The 24,310-nt window shown below is 34.1% G+C and overlaps 1 protein-coding gene and 1 long non-coding RNA gene across 2 annotated transcripts in view; one reads left to right on the forward strand and one right to left on the reverse strand.

Annotated features, from left to right (window-relative positions):
- LOC150092789 (uncharacterized) overlaps positions 1–24,310 on the reverse strand; it is a 160,564-nt gene that overhangs the window by 122,739 nt on the left and 13,515 nt on the right. The window lies entirely within an intron of this gene.
- LOC150092790 (uncharacterized) overlaps positions 1–24,310 on the forward strand; it is a 146,593-nt gene that overhangs the window by 87,703 nt on the left and 34,580 nt on the right. The gene's annotated exons all lie outside the window — the stretch shown is intronic.

Genomic DNA, 24,310 nt, shown 5'->3' on the forward strand with positions numbered 1-24,310 from the left:
CACAATAAAGAAATGAAGGATGACGCAAAATACCCAAGTAGTGTCTTAGCAATGATTGTTCCCCTCTAGAGCGATCTTTTTACATTTTTTAAAAAATGTTTTCTTCTCTGTGCATTGACAGAGAGAACATTATGTTGTACTGGCTGGAACTAGAATTCCGAAACAACGGAAAATCTACGAGGTCAATGCCTTAATGTATGTCAATCGTATGGTGTGTGTGTGTGTGTGTGTGTGTGTGTGTGTGTGCGCGCGCGCGCGCGGGCTTCATGTGGCATCTTCAGCATTAAGGAAACTCTTATGGCCTACAAAATATTCTCTAAACATTTAGGCTATTGGATTAAAGTCCAGAAAATACATGCTGCATTAGCGAGCTTGAAAATTATGCAAAATTATGATTCGTTTCGGGTTCCAATCTGTTTTACCAGAAAAATAAGCAACCCAAACCTTCAGCTGGTATTTATATCATAGTCGGACACCCTACTCATTTGCACACAAACAAGCCTGTTACTTAACCGGAGGTGGTACTAAGTAATCAGTAGGAGGCTACTGATTACTTAGTAGCAGCACCTACTTCCTGTCAAATTCGAATATAGAATGATCAGCAACTGCACCCATGTAACAAAATAATACTTTTGAAATACAGCCATTCTATGATTCTTGGATAGTCTTCGTTATCCGTATTCTTATGAAAAGTTTATTCTGAAGTTCGCTTACGTGTCATGCCGATTTAGTTAGTAAATTTCTGTTTCACAATACAAAATTCCCGTTTTTGATCAATCAATCAATCGATGCTAATTGCAAATGGAACCGTAAACTTCAACTCAACCTTTAAATTGTAACTGAGTTCACTATATTTGATAATTAAAATTTAATTATCATTATCTGAACGTGTAATACTGTTGGGGGAAATAGGAAGAAACATACAGAGAAACCTTATTGAAGAAGATTAATGCGAAAGCTTAGAACTCAAGATTCACAGGTGTAAATCCCATATTTCTGTTTCACTTAACATTTAATGTGGATTATCAATGATCAAATAATAACTTACAGCTTTAAACTGTGAAACCGGAATTGAAAAAAAAAATCCCTCTTTTTCACATTAGTTGATACCAAGAAAAATAGCGTAGGATCATAAAAATGGGCCATTTTGGTTATCACGGAAAGCAGAGCCTCAATAATCAATAAGGAATGACTAAACCGTAAGCCGTATTCAGCTAAAAATGGAGAATGGAAGAAAAAAATAAAACCAGAGATCCTAAATGAGATGAAATTCCGCTTCAAATAACAGCTATAAATATTACATATAAGAGACATAAAAAGTATAACTCTGCTAACACCTAGTAACGCTTTTATTGTTATTTGCTTATAAGACTGCTCAAACAATTTGTTACTGGGACCAAAATAGATTGTATTTTATAGAGTAGAACTTATTGGTTTTTTTCACTGAGAAAGTGCGATTCTTTGCTAAAATTAAGCAAAAACATGAGCTTAGTTAAGCAATTGTTTAATGATAAAACAAAGCCTCTCAACTAAAACCAGTTATAAAATGAATACATACGGGCAAAATTAGTTGCTTCAATTTTTTATATATTTAAAATACGTAGGATTATATAAATAAACTAAAAAGTACTTAGAAGTATTTAATTCCCTCTTATAGGCACCTTTATTGTTTGTCTGTCTTTGCAGAGACTACGTAATCCTCCAGCATGCTGACATACAAATTTTCCTAATATCGTTGCTTCATTACCATTTATGTCACTTGGAGTACTAGTTTCGGGAAAGAAATGCAGATTGGAATAATGGAGGTGAATGTTCAGTAACATCCCTGTTTCCATCTAGTAATATTTCGTTATAAGATGATCAACTATCTCATTACAGTCATCTTTATTGTTGTCCCAAAACTTTTCAACATTTATTAGTTTCCAAGCTTCTAATTCTATTTAAGTGAGAATACTTCCATATTTGTTTCTTTTGACACGTCGAGATTTACTAGAACGTGGGTCCGTTTATAAAATATGTTTTCCATAGAAAAATCCAAAACAATCATAGAAAATCCAGTTATACAGTTTAAAGAAATATTGCTTAGAGACGATTTTCTTTCTTCATCCCTGGACTCAATTAACTTGACAAGGCGTGCCGTAATAAAGATGGACCCACTTATTTCGCATTCTGTGTAATGAAATCTAGCAGTCCTTACCGTAGAGGTAATGTATCTCTGACTGATATTTATAAATAAATCAAAAACATAAGAAAAAAACAGTCCGACTTTGTGTTCATGACTTTTAAAAGGGCGTCTAAATAAAACTTTCAATCATAGGCAAGAAGAGTAAAATGAAATCTTCATGTGGAATGTTTGGATTTCAGGCTTGGATTAAACACATTGAAATGCATTGGTTTAACCTAAATTAATTTCGGTTAAAAATTAATTCGACTAGTAATTAATGAATGCAAATAAGTTCATTTTCGTCTCGACTCTCTTCAATCGTTCCCTCTGTGGTTTTATTAAAAATGTCATTTCGAAATAAATTTACGAAGAGCAAGAGTTGAACAAAAATTAAACGTTTGTCGCTCAACTTAGGAAGAGATTGATGACTGAAAATTTTCCAACGATTCGCAATCTTTAGCATCCACTGAAATGAAAATAAAACTTCGTCCTTTCAACTCCGTGATTGTAGCAACACGTGCACTTAAAGTAGTCTTGAATAAGAACCTTTCACGGTTAAAAATGAGTTCTTATCCCCTGTTGCTTGAAGAAAGCGGTCCACGTGCACATAAATAGCGTGTGTTTGGTGTTCATCTCGTCAACAAATGGGTGCAAGTTGTTCGCTCGCTCTCTCTTCGCTGTGCGTGTTCTCCTTTTATTACTAAAGACCGTTCTTTGTACTTACTCATCTGTACAAGGAAAGAAGGAAGTTTCGACTTCATTTTACTGCTTTGCTCTTACAGGAGAAAAGGAATCTGAAGTCATAAAAGCGTTTTACTCACTTTAGTCTAATAATAGAAAACGGGAATTAAAAAAGAGCAAAACAGAACTGCATCCTGTGTTTGCCATTTCTTCTTAACAAAATAAACTACTACTTTTCTAAAATGTCAAATTTTTTACATCTCTCTTTCTCTCTCTCATAATTGAATTAAACTTTCACCTGTAATAAGACTGATAAATTACCTAAAGTGCTACGCTCGAATACATGGATTTAACTGGAATCCAAAATAAAGTGAATTAAAAGAATACTGAAAATATTTATGTGAATCTGTTAAAAGAGTATATTCTTAGTATAATATCAATTATATGCAAGTTGGACATATAGACCAATATTCAAGATGGTAAAATAATAATTTCTCATATTATTAGCCCTGTGCTCTCTTACCTCCTTTGTATCAAACCACCTTACATTATATAAATCATACATTCCGTACACGTTTATTAAAACATTCATAGCATACGAGGGTAGTCTGAAAAGTTCTCGGATTCGACCATAGATGGCAGCACTATCGGCAAGATTTTTTTTTCTAAGTTGGTATACCTCTCATAAGCATCCATGTAAAATTGCAAGTCATTCTATCAAGTAGTTTGTTTTATACAGCTGTCTGAAGTAAAAGTGTTGTCTGTATCCCTTGCAACGAATAAAATTGAGTATCATGCAGTTATAAAATTCTTTGTAAAAGAAGGTTTAATACCAAAAGGAATTCATTCGAAGTTCATAAAAGTTTATGGGCACTCTTCTCCTTAGTTTTCGACAATTAAGAAATGAGCTGCCGAGTTTAAACGTGGCCGTACCAGCCTTGAAGATGATCCACGTGAAGGACGTCCAAAAAGTGTAACAACACCAGAAATCATTGTCAAGTGCACGATATGATACTGGATGACCGGCGAGTCAAAGTACATGAAATTGCTGAGACTAAGTATTTCAAAAGAACATGTAGGATATATTTTACATGAAGAATTGCAAGTGAAAAAGCTTTGCGCAAGATGGGTGCCGCGCTTGCTCACAGCAGACCAAAAAGGCATTCGCATGATAATCTCTGAACAGTGCTCAGAGCGTTTTAACAAGAATAAAACGGATTTTGTGCATCGTATTATTACTATGGATAAGACTTGGATTCACTAATACACACCAGAATCCAAGAGCAGTCAAAACAGTGGACAGAAGCCGGTTGTTCAGCGCCAAAGAAGATAAAGTCGGTTCCATCAGTAGGAAAGGTCATGGCATCGGTGTTTTGGGATGCTAAAGGCATTTTGTTTATTAATTATCTAGAAAAAGGTAAAACAATAACCGGGGGAATATTATTCCGATCTTTTAACTAGAGTACACGAAAACATTTGTGAGAAAAGACCCGGTTTGCAGAAGAAAAAAATCATCTTTCACCAGGGCAATGCACCTGACCACAAAGGTGTTTTTTTTTTTTTTTTTTGGCAATGGGAAAATTAAGGGATCTGAACTATGAATTGTTGGAACATCCACCCTATTCCCCAGATTTTACTCCCTCTGTCTTTTCCCAAACCTAAAACTCTTCCCCGCTGGTCAGCGTTTTTCTTCGAATCAAGAGGTAATTGCAGCTGTAAAGGGATATTTTACAAATCTTACTGAGTACCACTACAGGGCCGGGATAATGGTGCTGGAGCATCGTTGTAATAAATGATAAATGTATTAGTCTTAAGGGAGATTATGTTGAAAAATAAAAATAGTTTTAAATTGTAAATTCGTTTTTTCATTGTTAGGCCGAGAACATTTCTGACCACCCTCGTACCTCCATCCATAAAGATACAGTATTCTTCAGATCATATTTAAGAGATATTCACTACATATTATTCTGTTATCAGTTATAATAGTCATTTTATCAGATATTAAGATCAAATGGCGCTTCGAGAGTAAATCATTTTCGAGCTATTTCTCAAGATTCTTTATCCTCTCTGCAAGTTTTACTCACTGGGCGATCGGATCTTTTTCAGGTCAATAATAATCAATAAGGCAGTTGAACGGTACTTTTCTGTGGTGTGTATCGAGGTCCTGTAAACCTGGTGTTTGCACAAGGCTCAGAACCACACGCGACCCCAGTGACGACCCCAAGACCGGTTCTAAAATTTTGATTGAACGATTACAGTTAAATGATATAAGAAGTTTATTAAATAACTCTAATTTAAGATTTATTATCTGTCATGTACGACAATTCCAGCTAATCAAGAAAAAAAAAACCTAATCAAGTATTCCGTTGCAAAAATTAGAATTCGTATTAAGAACCGTGCTGCTGTTGATATAAAAAAGTGAGTAAATCATTAGTGGTGTTGATGTTGGTCTTTTATAACACAAGGTTCAGTACACCAGCACTCAAAATCTCCACAAATACAAGGTTCTTGACATGCACAGTAATAGTTGCAAGAGAAATTTGTTGAATCAAATTCAGATTGCATAACTAAGAGGCATCTATCAATATGTTCAGCTGTAAGCCAATTATTATTTTGTTCGGAAACTGTACTACAGAACAAAAAGCATATAAAAACTATAAATTGGTTTAGAATACAAATAGCTTTGAGTGTTGTAATCCGTTTGCATAAAAGGAAACTTTAAAATGCTTCTGTCATATATAATATGCCAATAAGAAAATCATATCGAAGGATGAATAAGTATTAATTCAAGTTATTTTATCCCTTTCATGAAGGTCTTTTTCTTCTCACCTTTTAGGTTTTTGAATTTATTACATTTTCAATTCAGCACACAACATATTACAACGTTGGCAATTTACATAAGTTAATTTTCGTTGGCAAACAAATATGACAGCTCTAGTTTATCTTCAGAAATTCTTCTACGCACTTATAATTACAGTTTTTTTTTATATCTTAAAATTTTATTTATTTTAAGATATAAAATGTTTGCACCGCAGTGTTATTTTAATAAGATGATACTGCGATAAAAAAATTGCAAGTCTGCCTCATTAGTATTCGATTGTGGTCACTTAAGATTTCTTTGATCAATATTTTAATTTTTTTAAAGTTCTTAAAACTCACTCTAGAAACCAAACGTGAAATTGTTTCAAATCACCTCAGGTCTTTAATAAGGAGGATATTGGTCTCACACTGCATATCACTTTTCCTCTTCGAGGCGTGATATGTGTCCCCGATTAATGCTAATCAGTCTTTCCACCAAAATGTCTTCGATCACCACAAAGATTGAATGTGTCGCCTTAAGAGCAAATGCAAAAATTAATAAGACAAAATGCAACAGCTTTGTGGTCTGCTAATGGTCTTACAACCCGATAATCTCTTAATTTACAAAAAAAAGCTTTCTCGATTAATTTCAATAAAGATCGCAAATGCAAAGCCTTATATGAATACAGAAGAAAGAATAATCAAACATAATAATAATGTTCTTAGACATTGCTAACTAAAATGATTAGCGGTTATTATGAATGATGTCAGCAAGTTGTTCTATAAACAGAGCAGTAGCTGGACGCTCGCATATGCCTTAATTGCTTAGCAGTTCGGAGGTCAGGTAAACGTACAACTGAGAAAATAAGTAAGACTCAACTCTCGATTGAAAATATTTGGATTCAAATTCCATAAAAGAAGGAACGACGTTTTTTTTTCTAAATCCTTTACAATACAGAATGGCAATCGATTTCACATGGAATGGCTTTAGCTGTCTTGTTTACCGTCAGTTTTCTTTTTCCTTTCGCAAAGCGACAAACCGTTCTGAAAATGTATACAGCTAAACAAACACACACGCGATGGTTCCCCAGGAGTCACCTTAAACCAAATAGCTGTAGACAGAAAAGAATCAGTCAACAACAGATTGTTAATTGGAGATAAAGATCTACAAAATCAGATCTACATCTATTTATTCGTGGGTAACATACACATGTAAATTTATATGCATATGTAAAGTAGATATTCGATAAGACTTCTGGAATGCATGTTAGGGAAAGTGGTACGAAGAAATAAACTCCCTAAAACAGCCTCATGAAAGTGGCGGAAGTCATTCAAGCTTTAGTTACGACATCACGAAGTATGCTTGACAGTTCTGCATGAAATATTCATGTTTATAAAGCGCACGGAGTAGAAGAACCCTGAGAGCATTGTAAATAATGGAATGAGAGAGGAAAAGTAAGGGATTTCGTGCGATTCGTACGGGGTTTGCTTATTCTTTCGGGTGGGATTTGGAAGATACACAGGAAGACATTCCATGCTGAGAACTTTCATTCCACATTTCCCTGTAGGAAACTGGAACACTTGCGGTTAAAAAAAAAAGTGTTTTTCCCTAACTACGATCGTTAAGATCAATGAAATAAATGCTAGAGTGAGTATTTTGGATAGCACTAAGAATCCCAGGTTAGATTTCCATCGGCCTTAAATGAATAAAAGGTAAATGAATAAATCGATTATGCAACGTTAAGAAAGGCAAAAATTTGGGTGAGAAAAGGGGTGATGTTTATTATTAGAAATTTCTCGTATACACAATGTAAGGTCGTTTAATTAAAGCACTTCTCAATTCAGTGAACTGCAATATCCTCAAGAGAGATCAAAGTCGAAGTGTTATATGGCAAGGCGCCGGAAGTCTAAACATCGACTTCCGGTTGACGAGCAGATAATGTTTCCTGACAGCAATCTCAGATTCGGACAAGCATACAAACCCGCCAGTCTCGTCTAATTCCCGGAGGCAACAGTGCATTTCCTTCGTGCTTCTTCGCGCGCGACAAACGACACAAGCGCGATTGTTAATAAAAGAAACATCATTCCGTAGATGCTCTCGCGGTCATCTACGTGGCATGTCATTAATCAAAACGTGCAGTCTAGCGATCTACGAGGAAATGAGATCCTTATTAACAGAACGAAATCACAAACTCGTCGTTGATGCTTGGAACATGATGAATGAGAAGATGCACAAATTTTGGGCCTATGAGTTATTTGGTAACTTTTCCATGCGTAAATTGTTGCTGTTTGCTATAAAAACCCATTCCTTTTCTTTATGCATTTTCATTATTCGTATTTATGCGAGTTTTACAACAGTAATTAGGCTTATATTTCACGACCGGATGAACCTTCCTTGTACTAACAAGGACAAGTTATGGAAAACTCTTTGGTTTTCGTCTCTAGTCATGTTTCAATAATATTTTTCCTCTTTCTTCCAAGAGAAATCGGAAGGATTATAAAGAAAAAATTTAAGATAATATGAAAATGTCATATAATTGCAAGAAATACAACATTAAAGTCACTCAAGGCTTATCTTGTCGCTTTGAATTCGAAATATATATTATATATCTCTCAGCATTCAAACCGGTCCCGTGAACACACACAGATCTACAGCCATAAATACTTGCTCTTATTGGGGGGAGGGGTTATAGCAGAAGAGTGATATGCCGGATGTATTAATTCATCGTGACTAATCAGGGGAGTCTTCCCTTCCTAATGGACAGATGAGTTGCAGATTTTTCAGTCGGCGTATTCGGTTTCCATGTGGTGGTCGATTGTATAATCGGACATGTAGCTTTGTTTCTAACCAAAATAATAAAGCGAAATTATCAGAAACAAAACTTCATGATGATATTAAAAATGTGTCACGTCACAGTGTTACCTTTAATATTTATACGTAAAAGATCAATATTAGATTATGTATATAGTTTTCTAATGCAAAGGGTAATTTAAAGATTGATGACTTACTTGACTGCTGTTTGAATATTTATCTAAGTAGCATTCATGTAAGCTGTCTGTTAGCGAACCAAACTCAGTCTGTTCCCAAATCGGAAAGCTTTAATTCTATAGTAGGATCCTCAGAGGCCCTTGTGTTAATAAGGTCTTCGTTCTTGTTGATAGTACAGAAACGATTCTATGTAATGTAAGTGAATTTCGGAGCTTCTTTGTATAAAAGACTGATAGAATGCATTCCATTTATTTGCCATACCAAATGATTTAGACGTTAGTGTCATTTCCTCTAGATGTTCTCTCGTATTTTATAATAGGATTCAGTGGACATTTAATTTCAAAATGTGATAATTAGTGAATCAATTAAATATGAGTCACGTTATGAAACTGCTCAAGGAGAAATATTAGAAAAATCTCACTGGTAATCCAATGAATTTATATAATATGAATAACACCAAAAAGATATCAAGGAAGATTAATAGTTATTTAAAAATTAAATTAACTGCTGAAATATAAAATGTTCTAGTGGTTGATATTTAAATCCATAGAAGAACGAGAAGGTAGATAGCAATTAAAATGAAAGCGCAGTTTAAGATAATATGAAGACTATTTGATATATCAGATTTACTATATAATTAACTGGAATTTGCATCACTGTATTATCACAAAACATTGTTCAGAAACATCCACTTTCAAATTCAGCCTAAAAATTAAATATTTATAATCCCATTCTGATATTTTCTGAAACTCAAAACGATTAAAACAGTATAAATGAGAGAAAACAAATCTTTTCGATGCAAGTGAACAGTATTGCAATATATTTTGCATCATCTTATTGTAAAAAAAAATTAAAATAAGCAATTAAGTAATTTTAAAAATAATTTCCTCTTTCACCCAAGAGTAAAAAAAATCTTGAAGGAAGCCTATACGTTTTTAGAAATATCTCGAAAATTTCAAGAAAGGAAATTATTTTCTATATAATTGCAGTTACATTTTATTGTATTCATTGATGAGGTTCTTTAACACATGCATGTATGTTTAGTAGTATAAAAAACTAACATTAATAAAGGATAAACTTTGGTGTCCATGAAGTCGAGGCAATTCTCGGAGCTAAGCTGACCGTCAGAATAAAATTTCTGATTTTTATGAGGTAGAACGTTTAAGAATGTATATTTGTATCCGAATCTCAGCCACTAAAGAATGCAGTTAAGAGTGAGATAATCACCCTGCGTTAGAGACCAAACATGGCATCCCACGACCAGGCCTCCAATAAAGCATTGCGGTATCTCATATTGGATAATTACACTCATTTCCCAAACATCCACGTCAAAAGTGGGATTCGAATCCACAACTTACTGGTTAGAGAACGGAGACAATATTTCCTAAGCGGCGATGTTATATTTCACCCTTTTAAAAGTTTAATAATATTTTAAAAGATTGAATTATTGAAGTAAAAAAATTCCAAAAGCAATGACGTCACTTTCATTCCAAACAAATCCAAAACAATTCATAGATATAACAGGACTAAGAATGACAGGGATTCAAACTCTAAAAAAATGGAATAGACTTTGTAAATTCATTTTCCTATTTCCTTGTTCCATTAATAGACATCAGATAGAGCGTTAAGTGGGAATGTTGCATAGTTAATGGACTGCAAGAGAAAATAGATAGCGATTCATAATGATTTTACAATTATGAAATGCGTAATATTTAAACGTGTAACTGTGCAATTTATAATTAATATAATTATACATATCATAATGCAATAATTTCAATATAACACTGCTATGCTTGACACCATCTTAAAAATATATTGTACTGAAAATATGCCATGATGTATTATAAAAGATTAAGCAGTACAAAGAACCAAACTTGGCCATCATTCTTTTCTCTGTTTAAAATCCATTATACTGAGTGTTGGTGAATTCTAAAGGTTTTTTTTTTAAATATTGGTCAAGACCAAAGAACGGAATGGTCTTATCTGCTTTCAGCCACAAAATAAATAAATCTCCTCTTCAAAAATTTCTGATATCGGAAGGTCCGTATACAAAGACTCGAATGAAGAACTAAATGCTATAGAAATAGCTTCCGCGCTAGAAATAAAAATTCCTATTGTGATTCGTCCTATTCAATATTCTCTTCAAATTCTTGATTTCCGCCGTGGATTTCTTTTAAACTGTTACAAAAATGAAACATTTTCCAGTATCTTCATAAAACTATAAAAATTGGACGATGAATAAAATCAATTCTACACTTTAATTCTTTTGCTCAGCATCAATATTAATTACAGTTCGATGAAAATCAATTGGCTGAGCTAATCAAATATTCTTAGTACACTAAGAAATATCTTGAAATTTTACCCTCATAGATTAGTGACTAAGATCATAAAATTTGACTTAACGTGATAGCTTGAAAAAATCTGAAGGTATTGCCTTTTATGCTCAGAAAATTCTAAATTAGATCAATTCATTATCAAATGACTTGAAAAAAATTGGCAATACATCCAGGAGGCGTTATACGACAGTTTACTGCACTTGTTTCTTCTGTCATTTGAAACAATCATCTCGTACCTCACTATCTGTGTTGTAAAGTTTTATTAAAAACTATCGTTTTAAAGATTAAACAGCAAAATAATTGAGTCCAAAAACATGACTCAATGTTTTGCATGTATGGGCAAGGTGTGTGGTTTCACTGCATTATAATAGTGTAATGTGAGGTAGCATCATTCACAGGGGCAAATTCCCAAAGTAGGAAAAATTTTTAAACATTCAGTTGCACAAAAATCTGCAAAGTTATGTAATTTATTTACTTATTTCATGCAAAACATTTATAAAAACTCGACTGACTTAGTTTTCTCTCTCTACAGACATCCAAAATCATTTAAAATTTATATCACAAATCATTGTGAATGAAAATAATGAAACTGAAATGAAGTATGCTGTTAGATTTAATATATGACCCTTGTTATATCATTTTATTGATAGAGAAGTCAATTAAAAGACTTTAATTATGTTTAATTTGAAACAGCAGATTAATTTATACGAAAGGCGGTTTTGGTACAATAAAAGAATGATACGTTCTTTGGTTGGAAAGAAAAGATTCAAGTCCAATCTTTCAATTTAGGATGCACAATAAGATCATATATCAACACGGTAGAATTTATCCTCTCACCAAACAAAAACTAGCAAACTAACTGGCAACAAAACGCACAAATAACACACATTCTAGTAAAATTAGTTTTAGACAAGCCAAGTTACTTAACTTCAAGAAACGATGAGGAAATTATATTAAAACAAAAGAAAATGTCAGACCAGCAATAAGGGAAGTGAAATCCAATTTTATTTTCACATCTGAAGCAAGCAAGCAAATCTATGTAGTAAAATAATATCCGTCTGTAGGGGGAAAAATAATATCACTTTATGAGAATACGGAATGAAACTGGCACAAAGAGATTCTAGTTCTTCATATGCTTCGTGATTAAAAAAGTTGATCCAATTATTCAGAGTTCAAGCCCATTTTCATCAGAATTTGCTGGCTGCTTAAAAAGAACTTTCGTTCGAGAAGCAAAGGAAATGTGAGAGTGAGCGTGTGTGAGAGAACATGACTGTTGTAAATTAAACAGTATTTAATGTCTTCTTTTATAGCAAATTAAATGTGGCTGTTGTTCATATAAATAACATCGTTTGGAATTGTCTTATTAAGAAATTATGCAATTGAATTCCGGATGAAAGCCTCTGCCTAATTGCCACTTTTCTGGGGAAAACCTAGCTTGAAATCCCATTTATAATAGAATGAATTTCATTAGATCTTTTCGGGAAGGAGTAAGCTGATGTTATCTTTCTTTCATACTCGCATCTTTATTACTACTAATGAAATACTACAAATCGGATTAAAATAAAGTTGTATATGAACTTTTTTCAGCATTTCGCTAAGCGAATGAAAGATTTGATAGACGTGTTTTGGATTTTTCGCATTTATAAACCATTTTCAAATTTCCTTGGACATGAAACTCTCGTGTATGACGAAGATTTTATTGTTCTGTTATATAACGGTGTAACAAAAGTAAATGTAGCGTAAATCATTGAATGCTCCACCAATTTCCAACAAAATCTAAAGTTCCGAAAAATATTCTCGAACAATTGCATTAAATCTTCAATCGATGCTTCAAGATTAACTTGAAATGGTTTCCAAAGTGAAGTATGAATTCTCATCACACACTTTTGGCAGTAGATGATTTAGAACACAAAAAAACGACAAATAATGATTATGTTTTCTTTTTCTTTTATAGCGGTGACTGTAATAATGATGTAGCAGGTAATGGATCGCGTTGCCACATCTAGCGAAAAAACTTCGAACAAGCTTTATCGTTTATCGCTTTTCCCTTCTGTGATTTTCACCGTTTTTTTTTAACTCCAAAACTTACCACGACCTGCCTGTCTTAAACTCTCTCAAAGTCCCCTGCCGACAAGTATATAAAAATAGAGGGAAACGATCATGTTTCTTTTTCTTTTTTTTTTCAAAGGTGTCATTTGCCACTTCTTCTAACTCGTGACAACCAGATATTACATTGTGAAATATAGCGAGCAATGTAACGTTCGATTACGGAAGCCGGATGGCTTTTTTCCCCCTTTACGAAGAATATCAATTGAAAGCTACAGCATCCCCACGAGGAACATTAAAGAAAACATTCAGCTAAGGACTATCGTACATTCTGGTAATAAATGATTAATGGCAAAGCTTCTGACAGCGGCTTATGACGTACTGATGTCAGAAAGACATTGCCGTGTTATCTCTCCCTGCAAACGAGAAAAATATTATCTTTGATAGCCGATGTCGGCACATAAGTTTTGTTTTACAAGTCAGCCTCCTCCTCCTCTATAACTATAGAACCTTATGTACTCAGTCTCAAATGGATGCTGCTATCCACAGAGCTGAAACCCGAGCAATCTCTTATGCCCATTTAGATGGAAGATTATCGTATTCCAAGTGAAGTGAATTTGCTTGATATTCCACTGGAGTAAGTATCGGATCATTTTCTTTTCTAAAGTCTTCATCGTTGTTTTATTATTCAGATTTCTGTAGTTGATACTTTCCACCAGATGTCTCTAACAGCCAACAATTTTATTATACAATACTTTTTGTGCAACGTATTTCGACGTTTGCTAATACATAAATATTCGTAGCAGTAAATGATTTCTTTAGCAGTATAATATTAAAGGGTGTTTCAATTTCTTAATGAAATTAATTACTACACCATTCAGGTTTTAAAAGTTTGAATTAAAGCGATAGTTACATCGATCGACAATGCATGATCGTCACTTTCGGCTGTAAAAAGGTCACACCTTCATTATATTGTGTGATTTTGGAATTATACCCAAAGCAACGAAGGCTTATACGAAAGAACATAACAATGTTTTCTGCCTATTTGTGGGATTAAAAATCTAAACTTCCAATAGCGACAGCACTGTACAAATTTTATATAACATACTGTGCGTTCCAAAAAGTGCTCCCTAAATCTCATTACTCGTAATCAGTTTTAAAAATTATTTACTTTTTTTTTTGCATCTGTTAATCCTGCCCAAAACTTTCTTCACGTAACGTGTAAATTCAGACAGCTATTGTTCTTATTATTAACTGCTAAATAAGTTACAATTAAGCAGTTAATAATATTGGATAATTTTTTACTTTTTCAGATAATTGTCTATAATGAGTATTCGTTATAACAAATTCTTTTCCAGAATGTTGTGTAATTCTCCAACTAAACCAAATGATTATGCATGGTAATTTGCGACCCGAATTTTTTTGATATCCTTCGGATTGTAAAAGAACTTCTTGTGAAAATACCGATTCAAGAAATCACGATTCTTTCCTTTTTATTTCCAACATGTCTCAAATAAATCCAGATTTCTAATTTCTATTCATTTACTTTTCTTCTATTCCTTCTCCAATTCCCAAGATTCGCATTACCATCTAGTACTCCTTTTGCTTTAAATTTCATTAATTCCTTCGTTAAGTACGTTGAACTTAAAAACTTCTCAAGATTCAGTAATACGTTAGACTGTCCGATTTTCTTATTAATGTCCAAGTAACTTAAGGTAAACTTGAAAACTGAAAGATCGACTTATGTAAATCAGTCGATGAATGCTGAAGTTTAAGCGTCCCATAAAAAATCAATAGCATTATACATTTTATATTTCTCATCTAACTTTTACATTTTTGTTGTATTTGAACTAATTTGGTCGAAATCTCAACAAGAAAAATTCATCCACACATGAAAATTTCTGAACTCAGATGACTTTTTTCAAGTTTTCGTTAAATATAGGTGACATGTCCGAATGGATTTTAGAAGATTATATAATTACTTGATTTACCTGTTGATGAGCACTACCTCGACAGCATGGATAGTATCTGATAATTTCTTCTAGAGGAAATTTCGTCATGTATTTATCAAGCCCTTGTTGCGCGCTGAACTATCATCTGTTTCGCACCAATTTCCCCCATCGAGTTTAAAAGGATATTTTGGAGTAAGCTAGGCTTCAATGAAAGTTTGGATACAGTACCACTGGGCTATTAAAAACATTACGTCATCACATCCGTCTGTTTTGTCAAGTGAAACATTTGTCATTATAACATACATAGATAAAGAAAAATGTACATAACTCTTGTTTGATTTCAACAAAATTAGAATAAATCGTGAACAAACCAACAGTCGGCTCATCATAGAATTGTTATGATTTACAGTTCTTTACATGAAAAATGTCCCGATCAATCAAGATAGTGCTATTTAGAATCCCCAAGCAGTATTTTTTTTTAATTTCTAGCGTTAAAAAAGTATAGTTTATTAGTGCATGGCGTTAACATAGAAAAGTTACTGAAGGAAATTGTGATATATCACGAAGATCTTCCGATAAAATTCAATCGAAGGCCTCAGCCGTCATCACATCAGAAACTTAACACAAATGAATCTTTCTTCGCTCAAGAAACAATGCAATAGCTGAGTAGAAACGATCAAATTTAAGTAATAAGTGTTTTATGTTACAGCCAGTGTAATAAATCCGAAGATATTCGCGTTCTTTTATTCTAAAAAAGGAAACGTCGAATCAGGGATTATCGTGATTTACAGTACTTGCAATAACTTCTGACGCTTGCTGGATTCAAAATGAACACTACTGAAATTGCAATAAAACTTGAAAGATAAAAAAAAACTGAACTTTCTGATAACTCTTGGACCACCACCCTCATCTAAGTGGTCTGATATTGCAATTATACAATAAAAGTTTTGCTATCCGGCCAAAGTTACGTATTAACCAAGTTTTTAACAATGCAAATTGACAGCAGCGTATATGATCGGTAGTTTATGCAGTTTCGATGCCGTTTCACCTACTTAGATGTCCGATCGAAAAGGAAGCGAAGGAAAGAAGGCTCGAGTAGTGCATCGTTTAATAAATTGGAAAATGTTTCTTCGTAAATGATCGGTACGGCAGTTAGAAAGCGGGAACTTAAAACGTATATCTTCAATAAGAATGAAAGATGGATAGTTTAAGTGGTTTTCGTGTCACAAGTGTTTTGGATGAGTGCACTGACCTCCACGGATCCTTGGTAACCATGGAAACGAAGTTGCGGGCAACTTGATTGTAGGGCAGGGCAGGTCAAGTAAGAAACGCTTAAAGCAGTGAAAAATTAAGATATGTTTTTTCACATGGGTTGCTTTCTTTTTTAAGGCATAAACAATTACTAAAAACAATTCTTATGATTTTAAACAATTATCGGTACACAACTGAAACTTAAGAGTCAACAGAACAACATGAACAGCTTCGAACCACATTAGCAGTTAAATAAAAGTGTAGTTCGCATATTAGTAGAGGGAGTAACTCTAAAGGAGAATGTTAGGAAGTGGTGGCAAGTATATTTCGTTCTTAGCATCGTAAACTACGTTGCCCTGCCAGAAGTAAGGCACAATCTACTGTTGCTATGGAAACAAAGCATAACGCCACGACCATCTTATGACATCAATTGACCAACTAATGAAATTTTATTCACAGAGAGAAAGAATAAAACTAACTAAATCCCATTTGAAAATTGACATCTAAACTATAATTCGTCATTAATTTAACGAACAGCAGATGATATTAATGTTTGATAATGTATACGGAGTATACGATGCAATGTTTTTTTTTATTTTTATTATTTTTTTTTTTTATCAGGGTGTATTTTTTTTTTATTATTTTGGCTAAATGAATCAAACAAAAATTTGTTCAAAAACAGTCTTCCAGAGCTCACCGTCCATGAGCTCGTGTACACATACATACACAACATTCATCAAACAGGTCCGCTTTCCCTCATACACATTGTAAACATAATTAATTCGCGTCACAACACCAACGACCACCTTCCGGTTAACTTTAATTTCGTTACCATAAGATCACAGTAGCGGAAAGACTTGCAATTCTCTTAAGGGAACAGATGATAAGGCAAAACCTGTTTGATTAACTACTTTCGATGAATGTCAAGTTCGGCACGCCCTAGCGTTTCCACCCGAGGGAGAGTTTGCGTGCATGGGATATGCAAATATAGAAATCGTCAGATATTAACACCATTTATAAACCAGTCTCCATTAAGTTAGACATGTGACATGGCAGACGGATCTTTTGTATTCTGGTACGCTATTCAACAGGTATCAATTAAGATTCCACTTTCTTCATCTTATGAAATTCGTAAAAAATACTTCCATCTTTCCTTGCTAAGTATGCAAAATTATTCAGAGAAATTAAACACAGCAACAATTATAACACTACAAAAATCTCGCATTACAAATGAAAAGAGTGAAAAGGTTACAATTACTACTTTGAAACCCGTTAAGGTTTTTTTATTTATTTATTTATCATGGTTCGATCATTACTTCAACAATGCGAGCGTAAACTTATGAAGGATACTCTTGCCTTAAACCCTAAATTCCCCTTCTTCTCCCCCTCCCCCCAACGTGGTGAGTGGGTGTAAACAGCATGAGCTATAAGAAGACAAAAGATGAGAAAAAATAGCTCGACAGAAATGGACGGAGGTCCGGAAGAAAATTACTGCCGTAACACCGACAGCATGACAAAGAAAACGCTCCTACCCGTGTGGCGCCGGACAATGACACAGACTGTCATAAATGCCATCGGACTGGGAGAGTGGAGATGTTGCCGTACGATGAACCATAAGCCGCTTTGCTGGAGAACAGCGTGGCTCCATAAAGTTGAGGAGAAGTAAAGTAGATTGTCATCTTCATGCTTGCAGTAAACACTGGTACAGAAACACACTTCTCTAAGCCCACTTAGATTCCTGTTTGCCTCATAAGTCTAGATAATGTCCAGATTCCCCAGAGAATAAATTTCTTGCTTAAATACAAAGCATTTTTAAAATTAGACAAATACAAAATTCTCCAATTCTAAATAATTGCATTCAAATGATAATCTAATTGACTGAAAATGCCACTTTGTTTCTTAGGAACAACCTCTTGGTTAATGATAAGAATGCAGTTCTTTTCTTTTATGATAACTTAACCATGTAAAGACGAAGATGTATTCATTATACGCCTCCAATAAGCAAAATCGTCGTCTCACATAATACAACGAATATTATCCACCATCTATAATAGGAATAACGATGAAATGCTTTCATACTTTTAATAGAAAAAAAGACTGTTTAAGAATATGGGATGTTCTCGACTTGTAGACGTTCCTTTACATCTCGTTCAAGGGAAATCTAACACAGAGAAAAAAAAAATAGAAAAAAAATCATTGCAATCCATTGTAGTAAGTGCAGACGAAGGAAAAATAAAATACCCATTGCCTTAATTTTTTTTTTTTTGTTAGACGGTTTTATGATGGTTATTAAATCTTTCTTACAAACTCTTTGCTTTGTCTGATAATCGGCACGTGACCAGCTTACACAAACGGACAGAAAAAAAAAAGAACGTATGAAAATTTACTATCCTCTATATTATGGATGTGACAGAAACATACGGTACCAATGAGTCACGTAGAAGTATGCAATAATGCTTCGGATACACATTAATTACCTTGTCCATCTTGGAGTGTTTGATGAGAGTAACACATATCACTGCTGCCATCGGAAGAGGGCATACTTGAATTTTAAACGTTGAATAGCAATAAACGCCCAACACATCTATTCTAGTAGTCATGTTTATTTTCTTATTTGACACTTGTGATAGGATATTTTATGATGCGATTTTTCAATCCTTTCAAAACAGCTTGACATAAAAGAAAATATACTTCATCTTTAAAAGCTGTTGACAGTAAACGCAGTAACAATATGTGAAATAAATAGTGTGCTGATAGCAGTTAAACGGGATTGATTTGCTATTGCTACTCAAGCAAACTAAACATATAAGGTGTCAGTGTGGTATTCATTAAGGCGATATTCTTGAAAGTCCATCTTGAAAGAAAGAAAATAAAACAGCATTACCAAACAGGGGGGATAACGAGTAATTCATCCTCGTTTTTCATGCCTAGAAAAAAAGTTATGGATTCAAATCAAAAAGATTACGTTATCTGCGTTGCTATTTTCCTTAATCTTAATACAACCACAATGGTTGTTTCGAATAAAATACGCTTGTTAATATCTGCATTTAAAAAAGCAAAATCAGAAGTGTAATTGGAAACCAGTATCGTTATATCAATAGATCGTTACATCAATATGGAAAAACTAATAATTTGGTGACTAATTTTCGTCTCAAATCTAGACTATAAGTTCAAATTATATATATAAATATTCCTAATTTATTTAAGGTTTAATCTGATCTCACCATCTACTCGAGTGTATGATAAAGAATTTCATTTTCATGGTTTATTAAAAAGTTGAACTAATTTAAGCTGATAAAATAGATAATTCTTAGCAATTTTTTCAAAATAAGTGGAATGAACGACAGAATATTAAAGTAGTAGTTCTCAAAACTTCTTTTTTGAGGCGATCTTCTTTTAGCTGAGGTGATGCATTTCCGACACCCCCCCCCCTTTTATTATACTAATAAACAAATATTAAACATCCCGCAACATACATATATAGATTTTTAAAAATTATGCAAAAATAGCAAATAAAAGTAAAAATGTATTTAATGTTTTACTACTAAGTAAAACTACGGCGTGTATTTTTGAAGAGTGTTAATTCCGCTAAGGGCCAAATGAATTTGTTTAGCAGTCATGACAAGTTAACATTATTAGTTGCAGTATTTACTTAAAAATATCTTTTTAAAAAATGCATGTGTCATCCTTTGAAATGACGTACAGCAACTAAATACATTGGTGTCCACAAGCTAAGGATGAACTAGATTTTTACCTGTATATGAAAAAAAAATTCATGACTACAGCCAAATGTGGACAAACTTATTGCCAGCATACTAATAAATTATATTACATAAATAATATGTTATAAATTTTGTACGAATTAAATTGCAATAAGTTTTTACAAAAGCCACAAATTTCCTAACTACGTAGTTAAGGAATTAATGTACAGTGCTTACAGAAAAGTATGCAGAGAGGGACATTTCAGTATGAAATATATCCACTCAGAATTGCGATGCAGCTCTCACAACGTCGTACCACGCTCAGCACCAAGTGATTCAGGAGTTCTTTAAACTAACTGGTCCACTCCTCTTTTAGAGCAAGGATAAGGCCTGCCTTGTTTGTTTTCTAGAGGGGGAATTTCGAGCAGCTATGAGTCTCCCTACTGCATACCAAACGTGTTCTATGTGGTTGAGATCTGGGGAGCGTGCGGCCACTCATTTCAATTAATATCCTCGGTCGTCAGAAGTATTTCCACTGCTCGTGTACGATGTGGTGTGTCATTGTCATCCATAAAAATGAATTCTTCGCCTATAGCACCTTAAAAAATTGAACATGACGTTGAAGAACTTCGTTGCAATATCGTTCACCAGCCATAGTCCCTTTTTCCAGACTTGCAGCTCGGTGCATCTATTAAGCATAATACCTCCCCACACCATGATCCCAGCATCGTTGTGTCTTTCCCTTTCAAGAACATTCTCGCGATGGTAAGCAGTACCACTTTCTCACCAGATCAAGCATCGTCTAGAATCGGTGGAAAAACTAAAACGACTCATCTGTAAAGAGTCGTTAGCCCATTGGTGTGTTGTCCAATTTTTACGAATACAACACCACTGAAAATGTGCCTCTATGATGAGCTGTGGATAAAGGGATGCAGACTAAAAAAAATCATCTAGATGTCTTTGTGACATTACAAAACATCCAAGTTTGCAACTTTATTCCTTCAAGAAAAGAGCTTCCTTCAAACACAATTCGCTTAGCGCAGCCTTTTATCCAGTTGAGTGCTCCCATGTGACCCCGTTTTCTACTCGAAATCGTCAGTTATACAAATTGCCACACGTGAATTGGGTCTGAATTTGCGGTTGTAATCTTCAGAAATAGTATTCGTCTAGGTTTTGCCCACTAGTGTACTCGTTTTATTGTTTAATAGTAGACAATAAAACAAGTATTCTTTTCGAAAATGCACAAACTGCATTTCATACTAACTGTACGAATAGTTTCTTGCATAGCTATATTAGAAATATAAAAAATAGCTGACGTTTTCTCAAAATCCAAAGACTACTGTAGGATACGAAAAACGTCGTACAGTTGCTTTTCTAAGTAGCTGAAGTTTTTAATCGGATTCGTTTTTTTTTTCCCTTCTCTATCCTAATTATATACGAGCCTTCCTTCTTGTAAAAGGGCGTGCCTATAATAATCGGTACTTGTTCTGATCAACGCGGCTGATAAAGGGGAAACTGCTCGATCAATAACTTACAGGCTGTAGACCACCAGAAGGGAACCAACCTGGCCTGTCTCACGTGTCCAGAATCACTTCTTTCTACCTTCTCCAACAAGTGTTGTTACAGATGCAAGCAAACAAAAACTGAAAGAGCAAAGTGTGCCTGCTGTTCACGAGACAGTTTCCCTAGAGAGAGGTATGAGTGACACGGTGTAATTAGGTAATTTATAAATTTCCGTTACACTTCGCTGGGCGGCTTTGTACAGAGATGGAAGGTGATAAGACGCGATCAGCAATCACGGACACTCAATCATAGCTTGAGAATTGTTCGTCTTTGTTTCTATCTACCGATCTTTCCCCCCTCTAATGTATATTCTCATGGGGGAACGGTTTCAAATAGGCAGTACTTTATGACGATCTATAGTTGTGGTCTAGTAATAAATCATTGTTCTTTCCTCTTTAGCAGTTCAGTGACAAATGAATGCACCCAGTACAAAATGAAACATTTCAATTGTGAAACTTCGTTCACCATTAACCACTTTAGTGTCATTTAAAACTTGAGTCGCATGAAAACTTCTTTTAGCGATGAAAAAATAATCAGTTTAAAAAACAAAAAAAAAAATAGCTTTCCTTAGCCGGCATTACTTTTTCTCTATTTTTTCCATTTTTCACTAGTACTTCATCATTTTTGCATTAAGTTAATTCTAAGTATTGTTGTTCAAGCAATATAGAGAAATAAGAATCGTCACAACAACAGAAAAAATTATTCGTGAATCAAATCACAAAAACTACGTTACATTAGTCGAACACTCAGCACGCGCGATAGACATAAAACTATCAAGAAGCGTCATGTTGAGTAATGAGAACTGTAGTGTGTGTCTAGTCGCAGCAAACTGACGTGAAACATGGCAATTCATAACGCAATTAGCAGAAGAAACCGATGGTTAAGTTAGCCAACTTGACGACTACGTGTGTTATTTGATATATAATGTATAGAATTAAGCGTGTCGTAAAATATCATAAAAGGAACCTCTTGGAGGCCATTAGTCTCGGAGATGTAATAAAAAGGATACCTTTTACTGTGTTATTTAAGATAAATTTCGTTAGGAGAACTGAATGATCGTAAAAGGGTGAAACGGGATGCCATTGCAAGGAATTTGTGTATATTATGCTTTTTCATATTCATGGAAGAGCAGAACATCGCAGGTGGTCAACTTCATCTACTTATTAAATGCATATTAGTCTGTTAATGACGTGCGTTCACAGGCTAGTTTGACTGTCGGGCGTTAAGTGCTAAGTAAACCTGAATTTCGGGACGAAGAATTGTCATTCCCAAATGAGACTGGCTTACTCAGTTTCAATTGAAAATTTTATATTCCTTATAAAAGATTAGAACCAAATTCTTTCAGTATTCATAAAAAAAAAAAAAGATTCGGTATTAGATCTAATAACTTCCAAGACAATTTGATAAAATTTGTGAAGAGCGACAAAACAGTCATATAAGATAATAAGGACCCTCTTGCCTATGTCAAACCTTCTATTAGCCTTTAAAAAAGCTCTTAAATCTTTGTGAAATAATTGTGCTTTAAGTCAAAACGCTTTAGAGACTTCCTTAATTTTGTTTCATTCACATGTAATGCTTAATATGTATCCAACTGCGACATGAATTTTTTTACTTTTATTAGGTTATGCACGAGTTTATTCGATAGATGCGAGTCCGTCATTCTTCTTAGTCAAGACCTGAAATGAATCGAAAAAAAAAAAAATTCACGTTAGTCTCTAAATGGTTCTCGAATGTCCAAAACTTCAGCTCATCCGTGGTAGTACAAGCACATATTTTCAGCGTTCTCTTATGAACTACTAAAGATCAATAATCTTTCCAATTTTTCAGATCCATTTTGACAAAAGATCTATTAGTTCATGATATTTTTTTATTGTTTTGGAATTATATTCGCCTTTCTTTCTGTATTTTTGGGGGTCGTTTCAATGGTTTAATCATAATCTTTATTCACCATATCTTGCAGTTCCTGTTTCGTCTTCTTACCGGGTCATTCGCTCTTACTTTGTTTCCGCCTGTTTAGTATTTCTTTTTTTAGTTTCCCTATATTTATCTCACTTTTCTTAATCTATCTTCGTTATCTCTCTCCCCTTCCTATTAATAATCTCTTTTTACTGCCATTCGCCAAATTGACAAGTTGAGAAACTAGCCAAAAAATAATTCTTCGGTCAATCCATCATTTAGAATTTCAGGGAGTGACAAACAGGTGAAAACATCCATCATCAACCCACCCCTCACCAGTTCTATGTGTTGACATTCGTTCCTGTAACTCACAACATCAGGGATGGCCTGTTATTGTTGGCACTTCAGAACTGCTACTCTTCAGCAGCAACCCTTTCTTTTTCATAGCCCTCGAGTAAATGATCGCCCAGCTGCCAGTTGATGCCTTAACTGTGTTTGACGGTCGTTCTTCATTTTATAGCATCATTTTGTCCTCTGTAGAAGGTGGTTACGAGACCATAATGATCAAGAGCCTTGTTCTGACTGTTTGTGGATACAGAGTTATGGGATCGTAAACAGGCAATAAGTCCCTGAGTTACGAATCCACGAGGAAAGCAGACATTCATAGCAGTCTTGTTGATATAATCGTGGTGTCGACCAGTGAAAATTTTAAGTGGGGTGCTGCATATACAAAAAAAAAAAAAAATTCTTAATCAGTAACGAATTTATTAATAAATCAATTTACATATTAAAAAATTGCTTTATTAAAAATATTTCATTCTCACCACGAACAAACACCAATAATAAAAGTTTCGAATCAACAGCAATGACAAGCGCAAACGAATATCGGCGTTAGGTCGCAGTGCATTTGTTTCGTAATCTAAAGCATTAAT

Source organism: Typopeltis vanoorti, chromosome 25 (assembly GCF_054136105.1).
Source record: "Typopeltis vanoorti isolate ZY-2024b chromosome 25, IOZ_Tvanoo_1.0, whole genome shotgun sequence".
Taxonomy (NCBI): domain Eukaryota; kingdom Metazoa; phylum Arthropoda; class Arachnida; order Uropygi; family Thelyphonidae; genus Typopeltis; species Typopeltis vanoorti.